The sequence below is a fragment of the Hyperolius riggenbachi genome, chromosome 2 (assembly GCF_040937935.1).
Source record: "Hyperolius riggenbachi isolate aHypRig1 chromosome 2, aHypRig1.pri, whole genome shotgun sequence".
Lineage (NCBI taxonomy): Eukaryota > Metazoa > Chordata > Amphibia > Anura > Hyperoliidae > Hyperolius > Hyperolius riggenbachi.
The window spans coordinates 106004825-106032408 of NC_090647.1; positions in this window are offsets into that span (position 1 = coordinate 106004825).

The window sequence follows — 27584 nt, forward strand, 5'->3', positions numbered from 1 at the left end:
GTGGGTATAACTATGTCACGGGGGAAGGGGCGGTACACCTGAGGAAGTGCAACGCCCGAAACATGTCGTGCTGTACTGGTGTATACTCCAATAGAATTTGATATTGCAAGCCATTAGTGTGCCGTCTCCAAGTCTTTTCTGTTTCAAGTCGTTACAGGAGTGGTGTTCCTGCGGGAGCCCGGCACCGGCGGACCGGTAAAGCTTCGGTTATAAAGAGAGAAGTGTGTTGTTCTTTGTTTGAAGTATAGTATATGGCATTCAAGTAATTTGGATGCGAATGGGAGAAGTGACACAGGATGCTGAGTGCAATGGGATCTAGAGACAGTTTTTTAAGTAGTGGTGTCACAACAGCCTTTTTGAATGAGGACGGAATGATGCCAGTGGAGAGGGATAGGTTAAATGGTGATGTTATTTCAAAGTAAGTTCAAAAGCATCTGTCATGTTAGTCAAAAATACCAAACGTTATGACGTTTTGGTGTGGGTATAATTTTTAAACAGTCTGTGGTACCACATTTGGTTGATGTACCAAAAGGTCTCAAAGGTTAAGAAGAAGGCTCTTAAAGGTGCCTTCCTTCAAAATGAGCCAGGCGGCACAGCAAAGACTAAGGGTTCTTGAAAGCATCTTTCTAAAAAGGACCCTGGGGAAATCTTCCTAAAACGTAGAGTTTTAGCTATTTGATGTTTACCTATTTATTTTGGGGGATGGAGAGGAGGAAGAGAGGGTTTTAGATTTTAAGAAAGAGATGAAGTCTATGCCAGGAACTGGTAAGGTTGGCATTACTATTGGTGGCCAGCACCATGAATGTCAAAGATTTACAAAGGGCATAAGCAATGTCACCATTTCCCTATGTAACTGGAGAGGATGTTTATTTTAAAACAATTGAAAAGCCACTTTTTGTTTTTTTGTTTTTTCATTTATTAACACAAACAGCAGTACGGTTTAAAAAAAAACAACAAAAAAACACAGCATTGACAGTTATGGCTTTGTCAGAAAAATAGTGAAAAATCTAAAAGTCCCACTCCCTGCCTCATTTCACCTATAATAATAAGCTGGCTGCTGTGTGTATGTGTGTCCTTCTGGCCCCCACACCCCTTTCTGCCCCGCCATGATCTAATTGCCCATTGTACAGCATTTATGGAAGTGCACTATGCCGAGTGGGGGGAGGAATGCAGGTGCCATCTCTTTAGATGTTCCGCAGGCTATCCCAGCTAATAAGTACGCACCATCCAAACAGTGGTCACTCACAGCCAATCACAGCAGAAATGCACACATGATGTCCACAGAAATGGTGCATGTACTTCTCCCTTGCTCAGCATGGTGCGCAACCATTTTGTAAGGTATAAATGCTGTAAAATAAGCTCCAGAGCACACAACAATGACAATGTCAATGAACCTGTATGAAAATCAGCAGCAATACCTTCTTGTATGGTCAGTGGAATAGTTCCCACTGACAGCAGTAATTTCTCCCTGCCTGTAATCTAAATGCATTTGAATAATCATATTCTTCACAAAATATCCTATCTGACTACATCCACCATACAGCATTGATTTAACTAGCTATACCACCAAGCTGCAAACGTATTGTGGTTGTAAAATAACAAATACTTAAAGCAAAGCTGAAATAAGCTAAAAAAAAGATAATTCATTGTATTGTAGTGATAATGGCAAATGTAACTGCCCTGGAGGGTCACATTCTCATCTTTAACTTAAGACTGAAATTCTAAGTCTGGAGAACAGCCGCCATGTCAGTGTGGCATAACTTCTGCTTCATTCAGCTCCACCACACACAGAACTAGTGATATTTTGGACTTAACATCTTCCATCCTGTTGTCAGGATTTTTTTAAACAGCTTGTGGTACCACATTTGGTTGATGTACCAAAAGATCTTCAATTACTTTTCAGGAGAGCTGTTGCTGTAGTTCAACTTCTTAAACAGCACAGTTAAAGTACTGACTGGTGTATTAACCTTTGCAATAAAAATAAATAACAAAAAGTAAACATAGAGAAAGTTTAATTGATTACTATATGTGCATGTGTTTATCTCACATCAAATGTTACTTCAGGTATAATTTAAAATGCCATGTATGGGGCCATTTCCCTTGTGATCATTGACATCTAATGGAATTCCTGTCACCACACAATGGTCTCTGAAGACAGAATGGGAGATGTTCTCTGAATTCCATGGTCCTGCTTAGTGCCAACTGCTGACTGGCTTCCACGGGGCCCAGTGCATTATGGGTTTCTAGCACACTTCCTGCATTGTAGATTCCTAAAGTAGGATCTGCAATTTTCTGACTAATTTACAGGTGAACATTTACACAAACAGTGTAGTAGTAAAGATTCGGGTGTCAGATTCTGACACCTCATTACTGCCATTAGCGCTCACCTTGTGGGCTGCAACTTCTAGAGTTACCTGTGAGAAGCAATACCTGGGGAAATAATTGCACCTTTCTAATGTGTTTAGAAACTCCACGTGTCCTTGTGTAAATGTATCTTTTATCTGCCTCGAGCAACAAAACATTCTAACTGAGGTTTACATTTATGCTGTCAGGGACCAACAGCATGCTGAAGAAATATATTTTCTTAGAATGATTTATGTAACAGCACATATGACTCACCAGTAAGAATACATAATGATTTGTGGCTGAAATATGGCTTAACACAGCCCAGTTTTTTTTCTCTCTTTTTTATTTCTTCCTCACTGTCTGTACTTCTCTTATTTAAACTGTCTGTTTTTCCTAATACAACTTGACGCAATGGCTGCGTGTGGGGGCATTTAATAAAGAGACATGTTAATTTAACCTTTGCTGGTCTGTGGAGACCCCCAAAAGGGTAAAGGACCACTATCACGAGAAAGTGAATATTTTAAAACACATGAAAACACCTGAATAAAAAGTACATTTTCCCCAGATAAAAAGTGCTATAAATGACTTTTCTCCTATGTTGTTGTCACTTACAGTAGGTAGTAGAAATCTGCTTGACAGGTTTTGGGCTAGTCTATCTCCTCATGGGGAATTCTCAGGGTTTCTTTATTTCAAAAGCACTGAACAGCAGTTGCTCAGTCCAACTACCAGAATAGTGTGCAAACAGGTCGGGAGAGGGGGGGCTGCTTCTTCATATACATATACTTTCCAGGGAATGCTTTTGTAAAGAATAAATTAAATACCTAGAATCCCCCATGAGGAAATAGGCTAGTTCAATGATCAGTTGCATAAGATTTCTACTAACTACTATAAGTGATGGCAACATAGGAGAAAAGTAATTTATTGCTCATTTTACTTTAGGAGGGACATACTTTTTATTTTTATGTGTTTACATGTAATTTAAATGTTACCATTTTTCATGATAGTGGTCCTTTAAAGGTTGAAATTTCATCAGAACTGGATTGGCTGTTTGAAATTAATGCAGATTTGCTGCACCAGTATAGAAATCACATCTTCACTAAATCATACACTGGACCATTTTATTGCATCTCAAAAGCAAAATGAATAGAGATGTATTTTAATAAAAGGATAATTGTACACTGTTTAATAAAAAAAGAGTTGAACTTACCTGGAGCTTCTATCGGCCCTCTGCAGCCGTCCTGTGCCCGCAACGGCACTCAGCCATCCTCCGTTCCCCCACCGCGGCTCACTCACATGTTCTCCAACTTTGATGTCAGTGGCCACTGAGCCTCCGCGGCCCTGGCCGCGCACCTCCTCGCTCCCGCTCCCACCTGAGAACACCTCACACTGCACATGCGCAGGATGTTCCCGGCGACGTGAGGAGGGGGCCGGTAGAAGCCCCAAGTAAGTTAAACTCTTTTTTTTTAAAACAGCGTACATCCTGTAAAAGGAAATCCTCTTCAGTGCTGGAAATGCTAAACAGTAAATGTGAGATGTAATTATTGGGTTCATAAATTTTATATACAATATATATCTAACATTACTTCCACAAACAAGTCTATATCAGGGGTAGGGATGATCAATGAGATGCAAATTGTTCCGAAATTATGCACATTTTTATGCAACAGTATGCAGTTTTAAAATGGACCAATCAGTTTAAACTCAGGTTGAAACTGATTGGTCCATTTTCAAGCTGCATGCATTTGCAAAAAAATGTGCATACATTTGCATTAACTCGGAACAATTTGCATATCTGTGAACATTTTGCTAGGCAGGCCTACTTAGACCGCTGTAAATTTAGCTCCACTCATGACCACACCGACATTCTGTTGCGTGGCCACACCCATTTTCTGGCTGGAGTGCCCCGGATCTCTTCGGATCATAGCAACGCCCCTGTTTGCCATACATGTTTCTACTGTTATCAGTCAATGACACTTCCATGAAACAGTCACATGTATGTAAAACTGAACTGACACGGTCAGAACTGTCAAATTTGTGGCACTGTTTAAAAAAATGATAGTTTAATTGCATGGAACAGAAAGAAATATTTAATTGTTTTCGATTATTTTCGAATTCTAATTGTAAGCTCTCAAGGGCAGGGCTCTCTCCCCCATTTGTGTCTTCGAATTCCTTACACATTTTATCCATCATGTTACTTTTGTCACTGTCATTATCAATTCTGATTCAAAACTCCTTGTATTTTGTATCACTTTTGTATTTTGTATATTGGTGTACACCATTATCTGTATTATTATGTACCTCATGTTTGTTTCTTTGTACAGCGCTACGGAATATGTTGGCGTTTTATAAATCAACAATAACAGGACAAGAAGGTTATATTAAAACCTATATGTGTGACCACCAGTGGCTGTGCTGCTTACTGGCAGTGAAGAAGTTAAGGTTTGAGAAAACCCATTACAGGCAGAAGGCCAGGGCAGTATATTGTAGTGACGGCACAGAGACTGCAGGGGAGTTCCAGCAGAATGGTGGGGACACCCTCGCTGTGGGTGGGAGATGGAAACGTCCATTCATCCTTCAATATAGATCACAACCTTTCATCTAAAAAATTCTCTCTCCCTCTATCCCCCCCATCCCCTGGGGTCTTTGAAGGGAATTTCCCCCTCACCTCCCTCCCTTTACTTTCCTCGCTGTCCAGCCTTTTCCTCCCCCCCCCCCCCTCCTCTGGCCCAGCATGCTGTTACTGTCAAACCGCTTGTTCTCCTGGCGTCCCTGGAGGCACCTTAACAACACAAGAATGTGCTTCCCAGGCCCTGTCAGATGGGGAAAACAGCCTTTGATTAACAGTGACTGTAATTAGGCTTCAGCCAGCTGCTGCAGCTATCTCAGCTCCCATGGCAATGGGCTTGTATGGGCCCCATTTACTGGAAGGAGGGGGAAGCATGCCACAGGAAGAGGGGATGCTGGGAAAGAGGCTAATGCAGGCTAGTGTGGATATTGCTATTAGGGAATCTCTGGGGACTGGGCGGCTGGCTGCTGACTGGTTTACAATGCTGCTCTGAAGGAATAAACCTCAATATGTACAGGCCCATGATAAACAGCCATGTATGTTAAGTAAACAAAGTGCTCCTGAGTTTCCTTGAAGCCTGTCTTTCTTCAGTGCTGTCTGTCACAAGCAGAAAAAAACATTATTGGATTGTTTTCTATAGGTGAAAATGCATGTATGATACATACAAGGCTTGCCAGGCCACTTTTGGGGGGTTTACAGACAAACCACATGGCTCACAAATATCTCTGTAATTCCACAGACTGTCTGTTCTTTCAGAAAAATTATCTGTTCCCCTTTAATCTTCAGTTGTGCCTCTTATAAACCTGAAGTAAGAACCTGTTCCAAGAAGGAAAATTACACTCAGCGTTGCTTTTTAGTAGGAGTGCTTTTTGGTCTCTTATAGTCCCCTATACTTTCGTAGTGGTTCTGGGTCACCCCGAGCTGCTTTGTTACACTTTTATACTGGTGCAATCCCCTATCCCTTAGAGCAGTGGTCCTCAAACTAAGGCCCGTGGGCCAAATGTGGCCCCATGAGGCTTTTTTACCGCCCCCCCACACACACACACACACACACACACAAAATGTATTACTTATAGATGTGGTCAGCGACATCTTTAAATATTGGTGGCCCACATATAGAATAGTGTCCACAAGAGAAGAAAAGTCTGGCACTATAGTTTAATTGCAGAAAAATGTAAACAAAGATTCCTGCGTCATGATGCATAAACAGGAACAAGTGTACAGTGCTGGGCTGGCATCCATGGAACACTCGTGTAAAAAAGTAAATTCAAATGCTGTATCTGGGTGGTGGGAGGTGGTGGGAGGTGGCAGGTGTGGGCGCCAATGGTGCACGGCCTTACGACCATTTCGCTAGGCTGGACACCGGGCCTCTTCTGAGGTGAGACGGGCACGTCTCTTCCTTTGCCTGAAACTCTTGCTTTGCGCTCTTGACAAGTGGGTGTAGCTAGGAAAAGAGGTGCAGAGATCTCACCACCAGAGACCCCAAGAAATATGAGAAATCCAAGCATCAGCCCAAAATCAATAAATTACTTTAAGGTGAACTGACATTTTAAATTAATTTATGGTTGCGTATCTCCTTTCCAGGATCTGCTTTTAATTATAGGGCTATTAGAAAGCAGAGGAAGCAGATTTATACTCTAGAAATACAAATCTGACTGTTGACTTTATATACTGTGCTGTTACTATGCTTCTGAATAGGTTATTTACAGCAGCTAATCAAATCAAACTGGAATTGACTTTAGAGCTTGCCATTTAGAGTAATAGAGTAAAGCTGGCCATACACTGGCCCGATTTGCTGCCGATTCGACAGCAGATTCGATCACAGGGATCGAATCTGCTGCCAATCGTTCGCGCTAAACGCACCCGCCAATCCGATTTCCTCCCGAAATCGGATCGGTCCGTCAATCGCGCCGTGCGGGTTACTTCCGTCGATCGCCCGCGGCTAGGGAGTGCGTCGCTAGCGGCGGCCGATCCGATACAGTTATACATTACCTGACGCTGGCTCCCGGGCATCTTCTCCGCGTCTTCTCCGCATCTTGTCCGCGCTGCACCGCTCTTGCTTCCATCCCAGCGTACATTAACTTCCCATGTCACTCCAGTGACCAGGAAGTTAAAATACAGGGCGCTCTATTTGAACTTCCTGGTCACGGAGTGACACAGTGTACGCTGGGATGCGGTGCGGTGCAGCACGGAGAAGAGGACCCGGAGCCAGCTTCAGGTAATGTATGCAGGGGGGGGGGGGGGGGGGGGGGACAGGCGGCAGCGGCGGCTCCACAGATTGTGATCGGTTTCGGGCTGAAATCGATTCACAATCTGTTTGCAGTAAAGGCGGCCATACGATCCCTCTCTGATCAGATTCGATCAGATAGGGATCTGTCAGCTGGTCGATCTAATGGCAAATCGACCAGTGTATGGCTACCTTAAATGTGTTTATTTAGACGTTGTATATAATCAACATTTAAAAGTAAATACCCATAATCCTCTGAGTCCAGTTATGTTGGCCCATCAAAGGAAATAGGAAATGTGTGCACCAGAGGCTGCAGAGGTTTGGGCACTGCCGTAGGCACCCATACAATCATTTATGATTGGAAATTTGTGATCCAGAGGTGCCTGAACTTCTGCGGCACCTCAAGTAACATGTTCCGTTTCATGCAGTGGATTTGCAATGGGCGGTGTAGTTAAAATGAACCCGAACTCTTGTACAAAAGGAAAACAGAGAAATACACCCTGTATGTATTTAGAGAGTTTAGCCTGTCTAATTCCCCCTTATCTGTGACTAACAACAGCTGTAATTTGAACTCTCAGCCTTGGCAGAGCCGCTAATTTTTCAACACAGGATGTTAACCCTACGTCTCCTTCCATGAAAGCAGGAATTAGACACGCTGCAGATTTATTACAGTATCAGCTGTAACAAAGAAATGTTTTTCTTTAAAGGTTATTATGCTGTTGCTGATCTTTTAGAGCAGAGAGGAAGTTTTGAGGTCAGGTCCGCTTTAAGAGTTTGCGCTGAGGTGGGATTGTTAAGGTTCGGCGTCAGGAACGGGGGTTTCGGCGGTGGGGGGAGTTTAAGGTTAGGTGTCAGAAAGGGTAGTTTTAAGGCTAAACATTGGAGGAGTTAGGCATTGGAGGAGGAGGGTTCTGTGTAAGAGTAGGGTTAGGTTTAACCAGAGTAAAATATCAGTAATATTTACTGATAGTTTACTATTGAAAAAAATGACCACTGTAAAATAGTAGAATATCGGTTAATGTTACTAATATTCTACGATCGGCTATATCCTGGTACCCAAATTTCCTGGGGCCTTTATTTCGTGTACGTCCCAGAAAAAGCAGCAATCCACCTGATATCAGCTTATGATCCATGTCAAACATAAATTACTACTGCTGTCACATTAATTACTTCTGGTCACAGCTCCTCCCACTAGACAGCCACTACCCCCCCCCCCCCCCCCCCCCACCTCTCAAAGAGCATGCACAGACTGCTAGAGAAAAAAAACTACGGACAGCAGCAGTTCTGGGAACTTTGCCGGTTTTAAAATTGGATGCAACGGGTCCAAAATTAATATTATTTTTTATTTACAGTAAATAGAGCAGTAGATACAGTAAACATCTTTCACAGCACTGTACATAGTACAAAACAAATTCTGGGGAACATAGATAGATGTGACATTCAAGACTCCGTACAATCAGGACATTCAGCAATACAAATACATACAAAGTTGATGTGCGGTTTGAGACATTTATTTATTTATTGTATTTATAAAGCGCCAACATATTACGCAGCGCTGGACAATAAATAGGGATACATACAATATTTAGGGATGACATACAGCAAAATGACAATACCTGAATACAAGAAAGACCAGATTACACAGCACAGTATGAGTACCAGGCAATGCTTAGTCAGTCACTGGATGGAGCATGGAGATTAGGCAAGTTAGGTTCACTCAGATGCCTAGCATGGGTTCACAGTAATGGAGGTGCATGATCAGGTTGGACACAAAAGGAGGAGGACCCTGCCCAAAGGCTTACAATCTAATACTGTTACATACTTACATCACTAATACTGTTACATATTGATATGATAAATTACAGCACAATAAAAAACACTCGGAGGAGTACCCTGCTCCTGCGAGCTTACAATCTAGAGGGTAATGGGTTGGAGACATTAGGAAAGGAGACACAGGGGCAATGAACCTCCAAAGCTATCTACAGAAAATTATAGGCTTGTCTGAACAGGTTTGTTTTGAGAGTACATTTGAAGGTTTCCAGGCTTGGAGCATGCCAGACAGGTTGTGGGAGAGCATTCCAAAGGAGAGGCGATGCTCATGAGAAGTCCTAAATGCATGAATGAGAGTAGATGACCAAGCTAGGGGATAAGAGGGTCTCATGGGAGGAGAGAAGGAGGGAGTGTGGCATGGTATATGGAGGTTAAAGGATACCCGAAGTGACATGTGACATGATGAGATAGACATGTGCAGTGCTTAGCACACAAATATCTATGCTGCGTTCCTTTTTTTCTTTCTCTGCCTGAAAGAGTTAAATATCAGGTATGTAAGTGGCTGACTCAGTCCTGACTCAGACAGAAAGTAACTACCGTGTGACCCTCACTGATAAGAAATTCCAACTAGAAAATGGCTTCTGAAAGCAAGAGATAAAAAAAGGGAATTTCTTATCAGTGAGGGTCACACTGTAGTCTCTTCCTGTCTGAGTCAGGACTGAGTCAGCCACTTACATACCTGATATTTAACTCTTTCAGGCAGAGAAAGAAAAAAAGGAACACACCACAGTTATTTGTGTGCTAGGCACTGTACATACACATGTCTATCTCATCATGTCACATGTCACTTCGGGTATCTTTTAATGAGGAAATGCATGGAGGTGACAATTTATGTAGAGCTTTGTATGATAGAATAAAATTACTTATGTGTAAAGCTTTTGCTGCACCACTAGTTAATGTTCACCAATTCACTTCTGATCCGATTAACAATAATAATAAAGCTCCACAGGGACAGTAGCGTGATTTGGCAGTGGATGGCGTCCAGCTTGTATAAAGTGATAAATCACAACATCCATGATAAGGGCTGATAACAGCACTTGTCTACAGTCTAGACTGCAGAGGTCATTCAGAACCTACTGGAAGATCTCCTCCATGTGACCCACAGTCAAGAGCCTGAGACGTGGGAATAGCCTTTGCTTCCTTTACAAACAATCTGTTTTCTACAATGAAGAAAAAACTTCTGTCTGGAGCCTCAGTTGCAAGAAGAAACCATAAATCTTGCTACCTGTCAGGACACTTTCTGTGGTAAAGCTGGACAGAGAGACACAGCTATGGAGGGAAATTATACATCATGCTTTACCTGCGCTAAAACATGATTTGGAGATATTTAAACCTCAGTTACAGAAATGTCCAGAGGAAGTTTAGGGAGAGGTATTTTAGGCAGAGGACAGGGTGTTATTTGACTACAATAAAACTTGGACAAAACTCTTCCCAAAGATGCTGAATGGAAATAAATTGTATCAATGAGAGAGAACAAACAGTATTTCCAACAGAGTTCCTTCGTCAGCCAATATCACACTTAATATACAGTGAGTAGAGTCCTAGTTATCCTGAACTCAACCAACCAGCAGTCTTAAAGGGAACCTTAACTCAAAACAAACCCATGAGTTTCACGTACCTGGGGCATCTACCAGCCCATTGCAGCCATCCTGTGCCCTCGCAGTCACTCATGGCTTCTCCGTTCCCACGCTTCCAGCTAGTTTCGTTTTTGCCGACTGGGAGTCGGCCGGCAGCCATGCGTACCTTTTTAAGCATTCCCGCTGGTGCAGGAAGCTATCGCGGACATTAACAAGTACATTTTTCCGCGTTACAGGTGTCATGCGTAAATTTTTACGCATTGCAACCGTAATGCGTAAAAATGTTCTTGTTAATGTCTGCGATAGCTTCCTGCACCAGTGGGAATGCGTAAAAATGTACGCATGGCTGCCGGCCGACTCCCAGTCGGCAAAAACGAAACTAGCTGGCAGCGGGGAACTGGAGGAGCCATGAGTGACTGCGAGGGCACAGGATGGCTGCAGGGGGCTGATAGATGCCCCAGGTAAGTGAAACTCATGGGTTTTTTTTTGAGTTAAGGTTCCCTTTAAGCCACCCTGCACAGATCGTTGGCAGTACTCACAGTGGTGAAGGCCAACTTCTCAGGCAGTTTGTGGCCTCCCCCAATGTTAATATACTGTCAATAACTGTATTTTAACATTTAATATAGAGTTCCTGGTATGGATTTAAAGTGAGGTGTAGTACTGTATTAGCTAGGCCCACACTGATCCAGCATCAGCCAATCCCCGTCAGTGCCGGATAACCGAGACTTTACTGTATTTTGAAAAACCTCTCACTCAAGGTCATAAATCCAATAGTTGGAAAGATAAAAGCTATGCATCAGTCTGTTTCAGCCCCCAATTCTCAAACATTCGTTTGACAAAGTTACAACAAAAGGCAGATACAGTGCTGCCCCTAATTATTCATACCTCTGGAAAATTTTGACTAAAGTTACTTTTATTAAGCCAGTAAGTAATTTTTGGGTGAGAAATGACATAGGTGTCTCCCAAAAGATAGTAATTTTGGACTAGACACTTTTTGCTTGAATGTAAATAAAAGCTGAGAATTTTTTTCCCCACAATAATGCCTCTTGTACATCGTCGTTATTATCTTTTGGGAGACACCTATGTCATTCCCATCAAAAAAAGTACTTGCTGGTTGAATAAAGTAACTTTAAGTCCAAATTTGCCAGGGGTATGAATAATTATGGGCAGCACTGTAGTCCTGTATATATAAAATCAATATGAGGAGAAGATATAAGAATGACCCAAGCTATTCTGCAAACTACAAAATGCCACAAAGAGAGGAATGGACTGGGCAGAGCAGCAAACAACTGATGACCTCATCATTCTGCTTGCTAATTAAGTCCTCCGTTTTACACAAGTAGAGCCTGATTGGCTCAAACAGCAGCCCTCTTTCTGCTAGCCTGAATGCTGCAGTCAAGAGATGATTACACACAGCAAATCATACTGATTTTACTGGCTGTATATTAAATCCATTTACGGTAATAACTGTTTATCTAATGTTGCTGAAGTAATTTGTGTTTTTGTTATGTATGATTATTATTTATTGGATTTATATAGCGCCAACATATTACGCAGCGTTGTGCAATACATAGGATTACAGACAATGATAACAGGGGTGGCCGACAGCACAATACAAGTAATAGACAATAGATACAACAATACAGGTAATAAAAAGCCATAAGATACACAACACAATGCAGGTAGTAATACAATGCCAGATCATACACTGGAGTGGTAGTGCTCATAATACAGGTTCACATATTCTGGGTAGGGTGTACAATCAAGTATGATACACAAGCGGAGAGGGCCCTACCAAAGGCTTACAATCTAGAGGGAGGGGTGGTGACACGAAAGTAGGGGAATTCAATTCATCAAGAAGTTCTCGGCAGAGTGAGTTAGGGCAGCGTCGAGGTATTGTATGGGTTAATTAGGCTGGAGTTAAGCTTTAAAATGGAACACTGGCCAAGAAAAAAATGTACTTTTAAAGAGAAGACATGGATTTAACATCTTCTGAAAGATTCTTGATGTTCTCGTTCTGCATAATGAAAGGGTATCTGGAAATTTTTGGCGCCCAGGATGGAAAGCCGATAGTAAATTTTTATGTAAGTGCAATTTTGGTGCAATTGTGGTTTGGGGGAATTCTGGTGCAATTGCAGTTTTGGAGCTCAAGGTGGACGCTCACCCAGGATAAACAAAAAGAAAAGTATTTACCATGGTGACAGGCTGGTGTTACAGGTACAATACCTTCTCCTGCTGCTCTGTTGTGACATTGGAAAAGAAGGTCCTGTTGCCAGCAGTTCTTCCTCCAAGGTGCATACCTTATACTGCTTCTTCTGCTAATACTAACTATGGGAAGGTAAGGAGAGTGGATTTGATTGGAAGGCTGCAGTGCTACCCTCTTACCTGTATGATAGATACAATGACTGGAAGTGCTGGGGCAAATGGCCAATGAACAGAATTTGAAAGCACTGTCCTCGTTCAACATTCATTATGGAAATAGGGGTAAAAGAGGTTTCGAAAAAATAAAAAGATAAGAGACCATCAGAGAAGTCATATTTCCTTTTTTGGTGATATAAAATGAAAAAGATAAAGAGTTATATAAATAATAATGATAATAGTGTACACAGAGCTTTGAGTCGAGATCACTTTCTTAAAGGACAACTGTAGCAAGAGGGATATGGAGACTACCATGTGTATTTCCTTTTAAGCAATATCAGTTTCCTGGCTGTCCTGCTGATTATCTGCCTCTAATAGGTTTAGCCATAGCCCCTGAACAAGCATGCTTGTTTCTGGTGTAATTCAGACACTACTGCAGTCAAATAGATCAGCAGGACTGCCAGGCAACTGGTATTGTTTAGGACATAAATATGTCGAGCAGTGCAGTAACTATGGAAAGATGCATACCATTTTGAAGCTCTCTTTCTCCTCTTTCCATTGATATATAAATCGCCACCCTACGTCTTTTATTTTTCGCTATTTTCACGATCGAAATCATCGCGGCCGCCATCTTGGATACCTTATTCAGCATTGTATTATGCAGGACGACACTTTCCCCAGTGTCGGCAGCTCCATTTAGTGCAATGCAATGAAATACAAGGAACCCAGGGGGATATAATTACAAACATCATGCCGGTAGGTGTGAGGATATAATGAATTAGTTGTGGGTATGCTTAAAGGCACACCCACAGGCACTGCTCGGAGTCCCTTTAAAGGAAACCTAAACCCAATTGAACAAAATGAGTTTCACTTACCTTGGGCTTCTACCAGCCCCCTGCAGTCATCCTGTGCCCTAGACGTCACTCCTGGATCCTCTGGTCCCCGCCGCCAACTAGTTTTGTCTTTGCCAACTCGGAGTCAGCGGGCCGCCACACGTATCATTACAAGCATTACCACAGTTACAGGACGCTATAGCAGGTGTCAATGAGTACAAAGATACATGTTGACACCCGCTATAGCATCCTGTAACCATGGTAACGCGTGTAATGATATGTGTGGTGGCCCGCCGACTCACAGTCAGCAAAAACGAAACTAGCTGGCGGCGGGGGAACCAGATGATCCAGGAGTGATGTTGAGGGCACTGGATGGCTGCAGGGGGCTGATAGAAGCCCAAGATAAGTGAAACTCATTTTTTTTTCAATTGGGTTTAGGTTTCCTTTAAGAAGGCGGGATAATAAATTATAATTAAATTGCGATATTGATTTATGTAAAGTGGCATTTTTGGACTTACCAGACAACCCCATCTTCTTTTTGCACTATAGTACTTTCACCTTGGATGAATGTTCATGAATCAGGCCCACTGAGGTATTTTCTACCACTTGTCTTCTTATTGCACAGATACCACTGAGGAAGCTCACATTTTTTTTATTATATTACCTTATATTTTTAACTGCCCTTCCTTTAATCATAAATTAGTTCAGCCATTGGTAAGCCTGAAACTAATAAAAACTAAAAAAAAACACTTGTGGTATTCACTGTGCTTATTCATCTCCTAAAGTCACCCTGAACCGCACTGCCTGGGTTCACTGGAGGTAACTTTTCTTAATTGGGGATCCAGGTCTTGTAAAAATGTTGAGTGTATTGAGCTGAGCCTCCCTAGAGACAGAAGAAGTAGACAGCTTGAGACTGCAGCAAGGCTGTGATCAGCCCAGGGAAGTTTATGCTTTGACACAAGAATGCTGGAATTTGGTTATATGTTCCCCTCAGCTACCCCTGATGTTTTACAACTTGTGTGAATTATCCGAGATTCTGAGGTATGTGCGTTTGCTTTAGAGAAGATGCGCTCCAGCAGAGAGGCAGAGCATAACCCATTACTTGCTATAAAAGTTGACTATACTATATCTTTCTTTTGTAATGAGCAGCACTTGTCTTGTTGGACTGATGTAATGGCTTTTCATGAGCGATAGTGAGCTGAAAATCAGCTTCGCAGGAAGTATAACTTAATCGCCAACAATCTGCCAGAAAATCTCAGAGTGTGTACCTAGCATTAGCATCTGTTTAGACCATCAAATAAACAGGGAAGTATAAAAGGTATGGTGGTGTAGTGGTTAGTGATCTCACCTTGCAACGCTGGTTTCCCTAAGTTCAAATCCCAGCTCTATCTGCACAGAGTTTGTATGCCCTCCCCATGTCTTCATGGGTTTCCTCCAGGCACTCCAGTTTTCGCAAAAATATACAGATAAGTTAATTGGCTTCCCCCTAAACTGTCCTTACAGTATTGTACCATGTTAGCCATAATTAAAAGCAAGAAGTTTTAAATTAGGATGATATAATTTATTGGCTTACTTAACTTGACCCTAGACTATGATACATACATATTACTATGGTAGGGATTAGAATGTGAGCCCCTCTGAGGAACAGTTAAAGTATACCTGAGATGGGTATTAATAGACAAAATATATGTACCTGGGTCTTCCTCCAGGCTGATTGCTCCCTCGTCATCGTCCTCCGCCTCTTCGTTCATCTGCAACTGGCCCTGGAAAGTCCTCTGGTCCAGTGTGTGCACTTCTTCTGCGCTTGTCTGGAGTGTACTGCACTGGCGCAGTAGCACTGCGCAGGCACAGAATGCTCCCAAAGACAGGAGCGCAACGGGAGAGTGTGCACAGCTGGACTGCGCCTGCACAGTTGGCCTCGGACTGAAGAACATTCGGGGGCCCGTTGCAGACGAACGAAGAGGCAGAGGACGACGACGAGGGAGCAATAAGCCTGGATGGGCTGGAGGAAGCCCCAGGTATTTATATTTTTGTCTATTAATCCCCATCTCAGGTACACTTTAAGTGACAAGACAATATACTCTGTACAGCGCTGCGGAAGATGTCCTTGCCATATAAATACTAAATAATAATATAACTCAGTTTCAACATTCCTTTGTTGTATTTGTGCTATTTAAATACAGGATTATGTGATTTGCAAATCACCCCCTTCTTTAGTTCACTATGTGCATGTCTAGACTCTTCTGAAATGGTTCTACCTATGCAATGTATGTATGTATTGGGAATGACTGTACTGGCAATGGATGTTACAAGAAAATCTTTTCTTTTCTTTTACTGAGCCCGCTCAAGATGGCTGCCCTACCTTTTACCTGCTCCACTCCCTGTCTCAGGAGGTCCCTTCCCTGGACAGCTTTCAAGAGGAACGCCAGTGAAAATAACAAATTGTAAAATCTTTCCTCTCCCTGATTTACATTCTGGCATTCATCACATGTCGACATTTTTGCTGCTGGCAGGTGATGTCTGTGGAAACAGATGATGCATTTTTGTCAGTTAGAAATAGCTATTATTTCCCACAATGCAAAGCTCGGTTACGGTTTCTCTTTAAAGGGGAACTGAAGAGAAGGGTGTATGGAGGCTGTCATGTTTATTTCCTTTTAAGCAATACCAGTTGCCTGGCAGCCCTGCTGATCCTCTGCCTCTAATACTATTAGCCATAGCCCCTGAACAAGCATACAGCAGATCAGGTGTTTCAGTGGTTCAGACTTTAAAGTCAGATCTGACAAGACTAGCTGCATGCTTGTTTCTGGTTTTATTCAGATACTACTGCAGAGAAATAGACTGACAGGGCTGCCAGGCAACTGGTATTGATTAAAAGGAAATAAGCATAACAGCCTCCATATACCTCTCTCTTCAGTTCCCCTTTAAGAAAAGGCTAAAAAACCCACCTCATTTCCTGATCCTTTGAGACTGTATAACGCAGGGTCACAGTGCACTGAGTCCCCAGGGAGAAAAGTGCTATAAAAATATTATTATTATTATTATTATTTGCCTCTGGGTGTGGAATGAATGAAAACTGCAGATGGTGACCCTAACTAATACTTTTTATTGTTATTTTTTTTCTATATATAAACTGCATGCACATATACTCATTTATTTTCTCAGCTTTATCTCTGTATCTTATACATCAGTGAGTTGTTCCTACTGTGTGCAGCAGCTCTAAATAAAGGAGACTGGTTTGATGTCATATCATTAATCCTGGGCCCCTAACTAAATAGCCAGACAAGAAACAGACTGGAAAATGAACATCGCTTTCCTTTCATGCCCTCCCACTCCAAATCTGTGCTTATCTTACTTCTCTAAACACTGAAATATTTACTGTAAATACAAGAACTGGGGGTGACAGCGGAGGAAGCAGGACACGCAACACAGCAAATATTTAGAAATTCCACAGCATCACCTGCCTCTTATATAAGCCTCCACAGATCCCATGTTTCCCAGGTGACATGACGATTTCAGGTAGTCTACAACTAGCCATACACTCATAGATTGTCACTAATTGTGGCAAAACGATCCCTATCTGATCAGAATCTGATCAAAGATGGCTGGATTCCTACTACACGCTGGATATTCATTTTCAATAGATTTCTATTAAATTATAATAAAAATTAAAATATAATAATAATAAACTAATGTTTTCCAATCTATTGAAAACGGACCAACTGCAGCATTGCCAGGGGCAGCCTACCATAGGGACAACCTGGGAAATCATCCATAAAAAAACCCTAAAGGTGGCCACTTACGGTCCAATTTCTAGCAAAAAATCATTTGAGCGATCAGACATTCTGAATCGGATTGGTTGTAAATAATCTCCGTTGATGGGCACAATCAATTACGAACAATTATGAAAATAGCCGTCCGATTAGATTTTCATCGAACCAAAATTTGAATTTTCTTGTTGGTTGTGATAGATAGGAAGCAAAGATTGGTTTGTTGATGGTGTAGTGAACGATTTCACTTCCGATCCGAATTTCTGACCACGCAAACGATTTTTCGCTAGAAATTGGATAGTTAGTGGCCACCTTAACCACTTCGCCGCCCGAGTACAGTATATCTACGCTCCTTTGAACTTCAGTTCCTCGCCCGGAGCGTAGATATACGCACCCCCCGACACTGCCAACGCTGTTCGTGCTCCCGCTTGCACGTGCGCGCGCTCCCACGATCGTTCACGCAGCCGCCCGCTCGCCCGGAGATCATTAAACGGAAAAAAACATTCCCGTTCGTTCATCTCTGCCCCCCAGCAATGATCCGCTGCTTCTATGAGAAGCAGCGCGATCATTGTAAAAAAAAAAAAAGTTTCCCTTCATCCCTGAACTTCCTACAACCGTACTTCCTACGCTTGCAGGACGCATTCACAAAAATGTACTGTGCCCATCTTGTGGCCAAAAAAGTAAAACCACACCCAAAAACATTTTTCCTATACAAATACATTATTTTACAATATAAATTAACTCATTAACTCCCACACTCCCCACTTGTTACCAATTTTTTTTTTGTAATAAAAAAATAAATAAAAAAAATTACAATTAAAAAAAAAACATAAATAGTTACCTTAGGGACTGAAATCTTTAAATATTTATATCAAGATGGTATAACACTGCTACTTTATAAATTATGGGCTTGTAGTTAGGGATGGACGCAAAACTGAAAAAAATGCACCTTTATTTGCAAATAAAATATTGGCGCCAAACATTGTGATAGGGACATAATTTAAACAGTGTAATAACCAGGACAAATGGGCAAATAAGTTACATAGATTTTAATTACAGTAGCATGCATTATTTAAAAACTATAATGGCCGAAAACTGAAGAATAATGATTTTTTTTCCAAATGTTTTCCTATTTTCCCAGTAAAACACATTTAGAATTAAATAATTCTTGGCATAATGTCCCACCTAAAGAAAGCCTAATTGGTGGCGAAAAAAAACAAGATATAGTTCATTTCATTGTGATAAGTAATGATAAAGTTATAGGCGAATGAATGTAAGGAGCGCTGAAAGGAGAAAATTGGCTCGGATGTTGAAGGGGTAAAACCCCTCAGTTGTGAAGTGGTTAAATACTATGCATGAAAGCTAAATGACACAATTGCACAACATGTCCGCATTCAAAAATAACAAAGTTGTTCAAAAGACTTGTATACATGTTCCAACCTGCCTGATAGCTGGTCAGATTGATCCACCGGTTGGAACTAGGGTTGCCAGGTGTCCGGTTTTAGACCGGACAGTCCGGTTTTTGGCCGCTGTGTCCTGTCCAAAAAGGCATGTTAAACCGGACAATTAAGATGTCCGGTTTTATGCCTTTTGCCACTTGCCGCCACCCGTCCGCCAGCGCTGCGCGACCGCTGATTCGCTGCCTGGCTGTCAGTCAAAGGCACAGCCAGCCAGCTTACGCGGCGTAAGTTACGCCAGTTTAAGTACCGCCCCCGAGCCCGTGCTTCCCGACGTTGCTACGGCAACGCCAACGCTGCGTTGCCAACGCACGCATGACGTGCGTCACTCACGTCATTTGCAATGCGATTCTGCATCTGCGAAGGAAGCAAGGTAAGGTCAGGAGTCTGGAGATATGGTGAGTGAGTGACCCATAATTCTCTGGTTGTATTTCCGCTCTTTGTGTGCATTGGCTCCGCTCTATCTCCCCTCCGTATAGTCCAGGCGTGACTTTCAATCTCATTCAGTCTCGCCTGAGCCCGCTGCTTACTATACTTTACACTTGAATTCATACTATTGTACAACGCAATTTATACTGTTATACTGTTATATTTGTTATATTTGCTCAAAATGTATACATACATGTATGCGCAGATTTATATTTTAACTTTATGCCTATGTATGTCCACTTTATTGTTCTCAATAAAAAATTTTGGTGGGAAAAAAAAAATAAATTTTAAAACTTCCCGCAAGAAATCGACCACTTTACTGTGCAAAAACGCCGTAAATGCATTGCATTATTTGCATAGTTTTCCAGTTTTGTAATAGTTTTCTGCTCTGTCTCTTATTATGTGCATTTACTGGTGAAAAGCGGTCTCTTATTATGTGCATTTACTGGTGAAAAGTGGTCTCTTATGTGCATGTACTGGTGAGGACAGTTAGTGACATGGCTATGTACTCTGTAATGTGCTGCAGAAGATGTCAGTGCGATATAAATACTGTAAAAAACATTTTTTAAAAAGCCCATTGCTTAGTCCCACTCTACATAAAAGTGCGCTTCTGACTCCGCCCCTAACTCCACCCCCTGTCTGGTTTTCTCCATCAGCCGACCTGGCAACCCTAGTTGGAACTGGCAAACATCCTATTATCAGTTGGTCACCTGATTGTTCACCAGTTGTACACAAGCCCAACTTATCTTCTAACAGATACGTATGGAAGATGGTGGGACAGGTTGTTGGTACTTATGTATGAGCATATACATGGTCAGGCAAAGTCTGGCATCCTTTGTATTTTGCACATTGCCTAAGCATTCTATAGAATGCCTAAAGGTGAACCAGGCAAAGTACAGAATAAATGATGAGTCATTTATTAGTGTAATTAACGACCACAGAGAAGATGAAATAGAAAGTTATAGGGATGTTTTGTGCGCTCTTCACTTCAATGTTCTGTCAAGGTGTACTATTTATTGGTATTATTTAAAGTTGCTGGAGACGGAATAGGAGGTTCCAGGGTCAACATTATGTGCGCTTTTTGCTTTGATGTCAAAGAGGCACTTAAGTCTAAAAAAAAAAATGAGTTTTACTCACCTGGGGCTTCCCTCAGCCCCCTGCAGCTGATCGGTGCCCTCGCCGTGTCCCTCCGATCCTCCTGGCCCCGCCGGCGGCTACTTCCGGTTTCGCCTTCAGGACCCGACAGGCTGGGAACGCGAGTGATTCTTCGCGTTCCAAGTCACAATATCGCCCCCTATACTGCTATTGCGGCAAGGAAGGCTGCAATAGCAGCATAGGGGGAGATATTGTGGCTGGGAGCGCGAAGAATCACTCGCGTTCCCAGCCTGTCGGGTCCTGACGGCGAAAGCGGAAGTAGCCGCCGGCGGGGGCAGGAGGATCGGAGGGACACGGCGAGGGCACCGATCAGCTGCAGGGGGCTGAGGGAAGCCCCAGGTGAGTAAAATTGTTTTTTTTTTTTAGACTTAAGGTTCACTTTAAGAATACTGTAGAAAGTAAAATACAACCTAAATTGAATCTGTAAATACAGGCCAGAAGAGGGAAAATGGACTTTAACAAGAAATTCCATTCTGTCCCCAGGACCACCAGGGTTAATTTCAGTCATGAAGGCCCCAGGGACAGGATGTTAGGAAAACATCTGTCCAAGGAAAACCAGGAAAACCAAAGGAGATGTTAAGAGAAGAGAAAGCCACTTTCAATGAAATGCTACCAATAGGGCAGGCACAATTTGGCAGGTGCACACTTTGGAATATCCACCTCTATTGCTGGAGAAACTTGTCCCGGCCTTGGTTGTAAACCACAATGCTGGGTAAGTAAGAGGATAAAATGTTTAAAGGCAGATTGTAGACTAGTCTTAAAGAGGAACTCCAGTGAAAATAATGTAATAAAAAAGTGCTTCATTTTTACAATAATTATGTATAAATGATTCAGTCAGTGTTTGCCGATTGTACATTCTTTCCTCTCCCTGATTTACATTCTGACATTTATCACATGGTGACATTTTTACTGCTGGCAGGTGATGTCAGTGGCAGGAACTGCTGCTTGCTTTTTTGGCAGTTGGAAACAGCTGTAAACAGTAAAACAGCTGTTATTTCCCACAATGCAATGAGGTTCACAGACAGGAAACTGCCAGGACCATGGTCCTCACAGTTTCCCGTGGGAGGGGTTCCACCACAATATCAGCCATACAGAGCTCCCTGATGATCTGATTGTGAAAAGGAATAGATTTCTCATGTAAAAGGGGGTATCAGCTACTGATTGGGATGAAGTTTAATTCTTGGTCACAGTTTCTCCTTAAAGGGGAACTGTAACCAAGGATTGAACTTCATCCCAATCAGTTATTGTCAGTTATCAGTTATTATCATGCAGTGCACACATACAGTAACTGTGAAAAACACCAGTAAAACTGCCATGCGCTACATGTGCACAGCACTTTTACGGACATTACATGAATACACCCTACAGATTTTCAGTCTAGGTATTGATTGCAGTATTGGTGGTAAAAATAATCATTTTTTGGTTGAATACATAGAGTTTGGCCAGATTCTGAAGCTTGAAGTGTACCCTTTGTGTCATAGGCACACAGTGGATGAGACAGCACAAAACTGCGCAAAAATGTAGTTGCACCATGCGCCGCTATAGGCCGTAATGTGAAATATGGCTAGAGCGGTGCTCAGGCAGTAATTTTGGCGCCAATTACTATAAAAACAGTGTAGTTCAGCCGCCAGCAGCCGAATTATGCCTTTCCCCAGAGTCCATGGCGGCCTGAAGGTGGAATAGTAATTAATGCCGCCGGGAATTTTGCAGGAGCAGGGTGAGCAGTTTTGCGGCATCACCCTGTGCCCAAATTTCCCACCACCTTAATTACATGGAAGCGACAGTGGAGGGTCTCACACAGAGGAGCAGCATTTGGACTGAGAAGAGAAGAGAGGCGGATTTATCTTGAAACAAACTCTGAAAATGAACGAAATGGAGAATTAAGGATAATCCTCTTGAAAGAAATATTGCTATATCCAATTCATTAAAAATATTTATGCCATGCAATTATGAAGGTAAAATATGGAACTAAGTCCAGGATCTCTTAGAGAAGGCAGTGATTATTTACAGATACATTGGGAATACTTCGGTAGAACTCTTCATACTGATGAAACACAGGCCATCACACGATCACTGTGCAATGAATGCCTTACAAGATAAAAAGAAGAGTTCATTCCTGAGCAGTGTGTCACTGTCAGCGCTGGAAGCTCCCAAGGAGTATTCTGGAGAGAAAACATTCAGTGAAACCAGAGCCAGTTGGAGAAATGTAGATCCAAGTATAGTTATTCAGGAAAATCACTGACAACATTTAAATGCTATTTATATTTATGGCTCCTTTGTTGCCACTCTTGCCTGGAAGCCAAGGCCGCAATATATTACACATGGCGTTCATCGTATAAATAGTGAGTCACAATAAAAATATACACCACATACTAGGAGTGAAATTATTAAAACACAGAACTGTATTAGAGAGTGATTCTGTGATCGTGACTTACGGTCTGTTTATGTAAAGTGTTAATGAAAGTACAAAACAGTCTTCTAAAGCCTTCTAAAAATAAGCTAATATAATTACCCATTTGCTTATGATTGTTCATACTTGAGTTGTGAATAAGATAGTTAGAGGATTTAGTTCACAAGAGGGGTTCAAAGTTGTTGATTCTCTTCCGTAGCCTCACGAGAGTTTGGTCTTCAACTTGTCCAGGCCATGTACTTGGGAAAGCATCAATAACATGGCTATAGTCTCAAGAGAAGCCATATATCCTTGACACTTGGCCCTTAAGAAAACTGATGTCGGATGCCCAGACACTCTACTATTTAAGCGGTTGTGTGCAGACCAGGATGAATTGTACATAGTCAATATTTAGCATGCTGAACATTCATCTTATTAATTTGTCTTCTCCAGATAATTTACAGGACATTTATGCTATTTGAAGCACATCTACACAAGTGGATTCTATACTTGACCGTTGGCCTATTGACTTAGAGCCTTGCGTTGTCTTGAGAGGTCTAAGTTATAGTCACGGCTAGAAACCCAAGCCTACTTTTCTACTCAGCAGCCTGTTACTTTTGTTGGCACCTTCATTTGTGAAGCACTTTTCACCCATAGGAATCAAACCAAAATGTTACGTCTCAGATGAGTAATTAGTTGTGGGGTAAATTGTGCTACAGAGGGAAAAGCTACATCTCCATAAATGTCAGACTAAACAGGTGGGTTCTCAATCTGGATTTAAACACCTCCAGGGTTGGAACTGTCCTGACTGAATATGGTCAAGAGTTCCAAAAGGTAGGGACAGCATGACAGAAAGCTCTGGGGATGACTAAGTTGTGTTAGAGCCTCTTGATCTGAGATTGTTTGTTGTGTGGTGCTCAAATTTACATTCTCAAGTAGCCTTCATTACAGTTTCAACTAAAGAAAAATCTGAAGATGCTCTTTATGAAAATGTTAATGGTGATAATATCCAAGCGTTGCTGAATGGAAAATAGAAAAATTGCACCTTACAACACAGTTATTTATAGTCAACGTGGAAGTGTATCTAATGGCCTTTCTCTTAAGAATGTAAAGTCACACTAGATTAGATGCAATAAACTGAGTGAAACTAGTGCCCTGCTGAAACTAGTGCCCCGGAGAGCAAGTTTTCGCTTGTAAACTTTGTTGGATGGATCCTTTGGAATAAAAGCTTTATCCGTAATACCTGCCCAAGTGTGCTATACTGTGGCTGGATGACAGTCTGAGCGCTAGACTCACCTGGTATCTGAGGTGGCAACGATCTGGTGAGACCCTGCCCTTTTATTTGAGGATTCTGGACGCATATGTCTACTGTTATGCAGTCTTTGATGCAGATTGGTTGATCTTACAGTATTACGCTATGGACGCTTCTGTGTTTTTTATAGATCTGATTGCTGTGGAGAGTGCAAAAGTATTTTTGTACGTTGGATTTCGTGATATTGTTCGAGTAAAGTTGCTATGTGTGGTGAGCACACAGCAATGTTACCGTTACTACCTCCTGTGTAGCACCGCCCATTAACCCGTTCGCACCACGGGCATTACTGCAGTAATGTGTGCGTTGCACATTGCCTTCAAGGAACTTTAAACAAAACTTAACTTTGGTATTAGGTAATCTGCATTCTGAAAATGTATTTGAACCAACCGGAGGTGAAACAATTCATCCCTTTCTGACCTGTATCTGATCGGACACAATTCTACCATACAGTCCTCAGTCCCGGTATTCTGGCTCAGTGGCTCCTGTTGGCTCTTCTGCACATGTGCGGGCCCTCCACGCATGCGCAGAAGAGCTGACTGGCGCGGCTGAGCCAATTACCAGGACCAATACCAGGTGAACGGAGGCACTCAGGAGGATGGCGAGGGACGCATCGGTGCTCATGGGGCTGGAGGAAGCCCCGGGTAACTGTAAAATGTTTTAATTTGTCCATCTTAAGTTTCCTTTAACAACAGTCAGAACTTCAGTCATACTGCTGATCTTAAGCGAAGTATGGTCCACAATCTAAAGAACATATCTTCTGGTGAACTGCAGTCCTAGGGTAACAGTGTGAACCTGATAATCTAGGCAATTTCCACATTTTGGTGGCACTTTTAGCACACATCCTCCCCATCACCATATCTGATTTCAGAAGGGCACGCTTCACCGCATCTGAGTAATTGGCCAAAGATAAAAAATTAAAACAGCGTTCAGTGAAGGTCAGAAGTTAATATTAAAAAATAATTTGCCTGAGTTTGGTGGACCTGGGTCCTTTTCTCAGCCTCCGCAGCTATATTTATGTAAGAGATAGCAGTAAACAGCTGGGAAGGTGTGATGCATTTCCATTTTATGCACAGCATAATTGGAATTGAACAGGGAGTAGGGAATGGAGTTTGAAGAGGGCAAAGCAAGGTGAGCAGCAGTTGTTTCAGCCAGGAACACGGCACAGATTCATACACACAAATATGTAGGAGGGTCTGCTGAAATAATTTTATTTCTGAACCTACGCAAGGGAGTATTAGCCGGAGAAGATGCTCCTCGGTCATACGGTCCACCTGCATATGGCTTTAATCAGATTCTGTACAGTCAGAGAGCTTCAAAGAGGGAAATGTGAGCCGAAGAAAGGTTAGCAGAAATACTGTTAAAGTCAACCTCCGCACAAAACTTACTCAGTTGTGGAGAGAGTGGGGGAAGGTTACAAACCTTTTTTTAAATCCCTATTCTGTACACAGATATTACCAGGACAAAAACAAGAGAAATAAAACAGGAACAGAGAAAGCAAATAAAATGAGTAATGGTTGGCACCTCTGCCAGACTGTTACCACTCTCTGTGCCACCAAGGCAGACAGGAAGTAGGTAAAACCCATAGGCAAACGCAGGGGGGGATTACAGCTGCCCAGAATCCCCCTCAGACCAGGGTCGGTGCAGTGTCTGGGGACAGGCACAAGTTGAGAGACACCAGAGTATCTTCAGGTATCCTGCTGCTCACAGCATTGCCCCATTTCTTTCCCTGCAACAGTTGACTTTGTATGGAGCAGCAGCGTGTGTACAGAGCATGGAGCAGCAGTGTGTGTACAGAGCATGGAGCAGCAGTGTGTGTACAGAGCATGGAGCAGCAGCGTGTGAACAGAGCATGGAGCAGCAGCGTGTGTACAGAGCATTGAGCAGCAGCGTGTGTACAGAGCATGGAGCAGCAGCGTGTGTACAGAGCATGGAGCAGCAGCGTGTGTACAGAGCATGGAGCAGCAGCGTGTGTACAGAGCATGGAGCAGCAGCGTGTGTACAGAGCATGGAGCAGCAGCGTGTGTACAGAGCATGGAGCAGCAGTGTGTGTACAGAGCATGGAGCAGCAGCGTGTGTACAAAGCATGGAGCATGTCCTCATTATTATCTGTATCCAAACTGCTCCCGTTGTTGATCGGGAGCAGATTGGACATTTAGGAAATAATTGTCAGATTCTGTCAGTCGGACAAGAAATTGCATTATGTGTACCCAGCATGATGTCCTACCATATTATTATACTGTATCGTGTATCCTGGGTTTGCCCCTGAAACCACAGGGTATAACCTGTCGTAGCACGCTGATCTGGAACACAGTACTGCAGAGCCAGCCAGAGCTCAACAAATGGAGAAGAGCCTGTGGGGGAAAAAAACCTCTATGTGACTTTTAATTGGCAAATTTGTAAGTGCACAATGTTTTTATACCTAATAAATGTGCAAATGATTTACACTATTGTGTAGGTTTTACACATTTTGTTCTTTGAGGTCACCAGCTGTAGCTGGTACTGTACTGATATGCCTGTAAGAAGATCAATATCGAGATTGTCTGTTACCAGTTGCGCCAGTGAGGTGGAGAATGGCCCAAAGTGTCCCAGTGCTTGAGTTGACCTACATATAGCTCCTATCATTTGGTGAGCCTGTTTTCATTGGGTGTGGTGGTGGTCACCCTCTTGGATTTGTATGAAAAAAAAAATTTCAGAGAAGCATATTGATCTGCATTACTGTGGACTTGAACTTATGCACAAAGTGTCCTATAGCTTTGTTGTGAAGTGCTACCTTCTGACTGCAAAGTTGGTTCACATTGAACAGCAGAAGCCATGCCATTCATCCGTCTGAGTGGCACACATTTGCTTCAGACTATTCCAGACCCCCAGAGCAGTCCATGGGGTTAAGTGAGAACTCCTCTGGCAGTCTCATGAGGATTTCCTCAAACTGTTATCAGTTAATAGCAAAGAACCCAATACCTCTTATAATCACCACTAGGTATGTTAACTAGATGCAGACAAGTTGCTGCATTAAAACATCCTGCAGGAGTCTCCTAACAGCTCCAGGACGTTTTAATGCATCACTCACCGCCACCGTGCACACGTCTGCACTCCCTCCTGCCACTTGTACAATCGGGTCATGGAGATCCATGTTTAGGGAAGAGGTACAAATGTTCCCCTAACGTATCGTAATGCCTGTAATTAATGGGCATGACCCTGATTGTGGCCCATGTCCATTCATAAAGCAGGAAGTAGTAAATGTATCTTCAATGTAATATAAAAAAGTGAACACTTCCTGTTAAATCAGGACTGCAGCACCATCTAGTGGCAAAAATAGTAAAAATAACGCACGCACACAC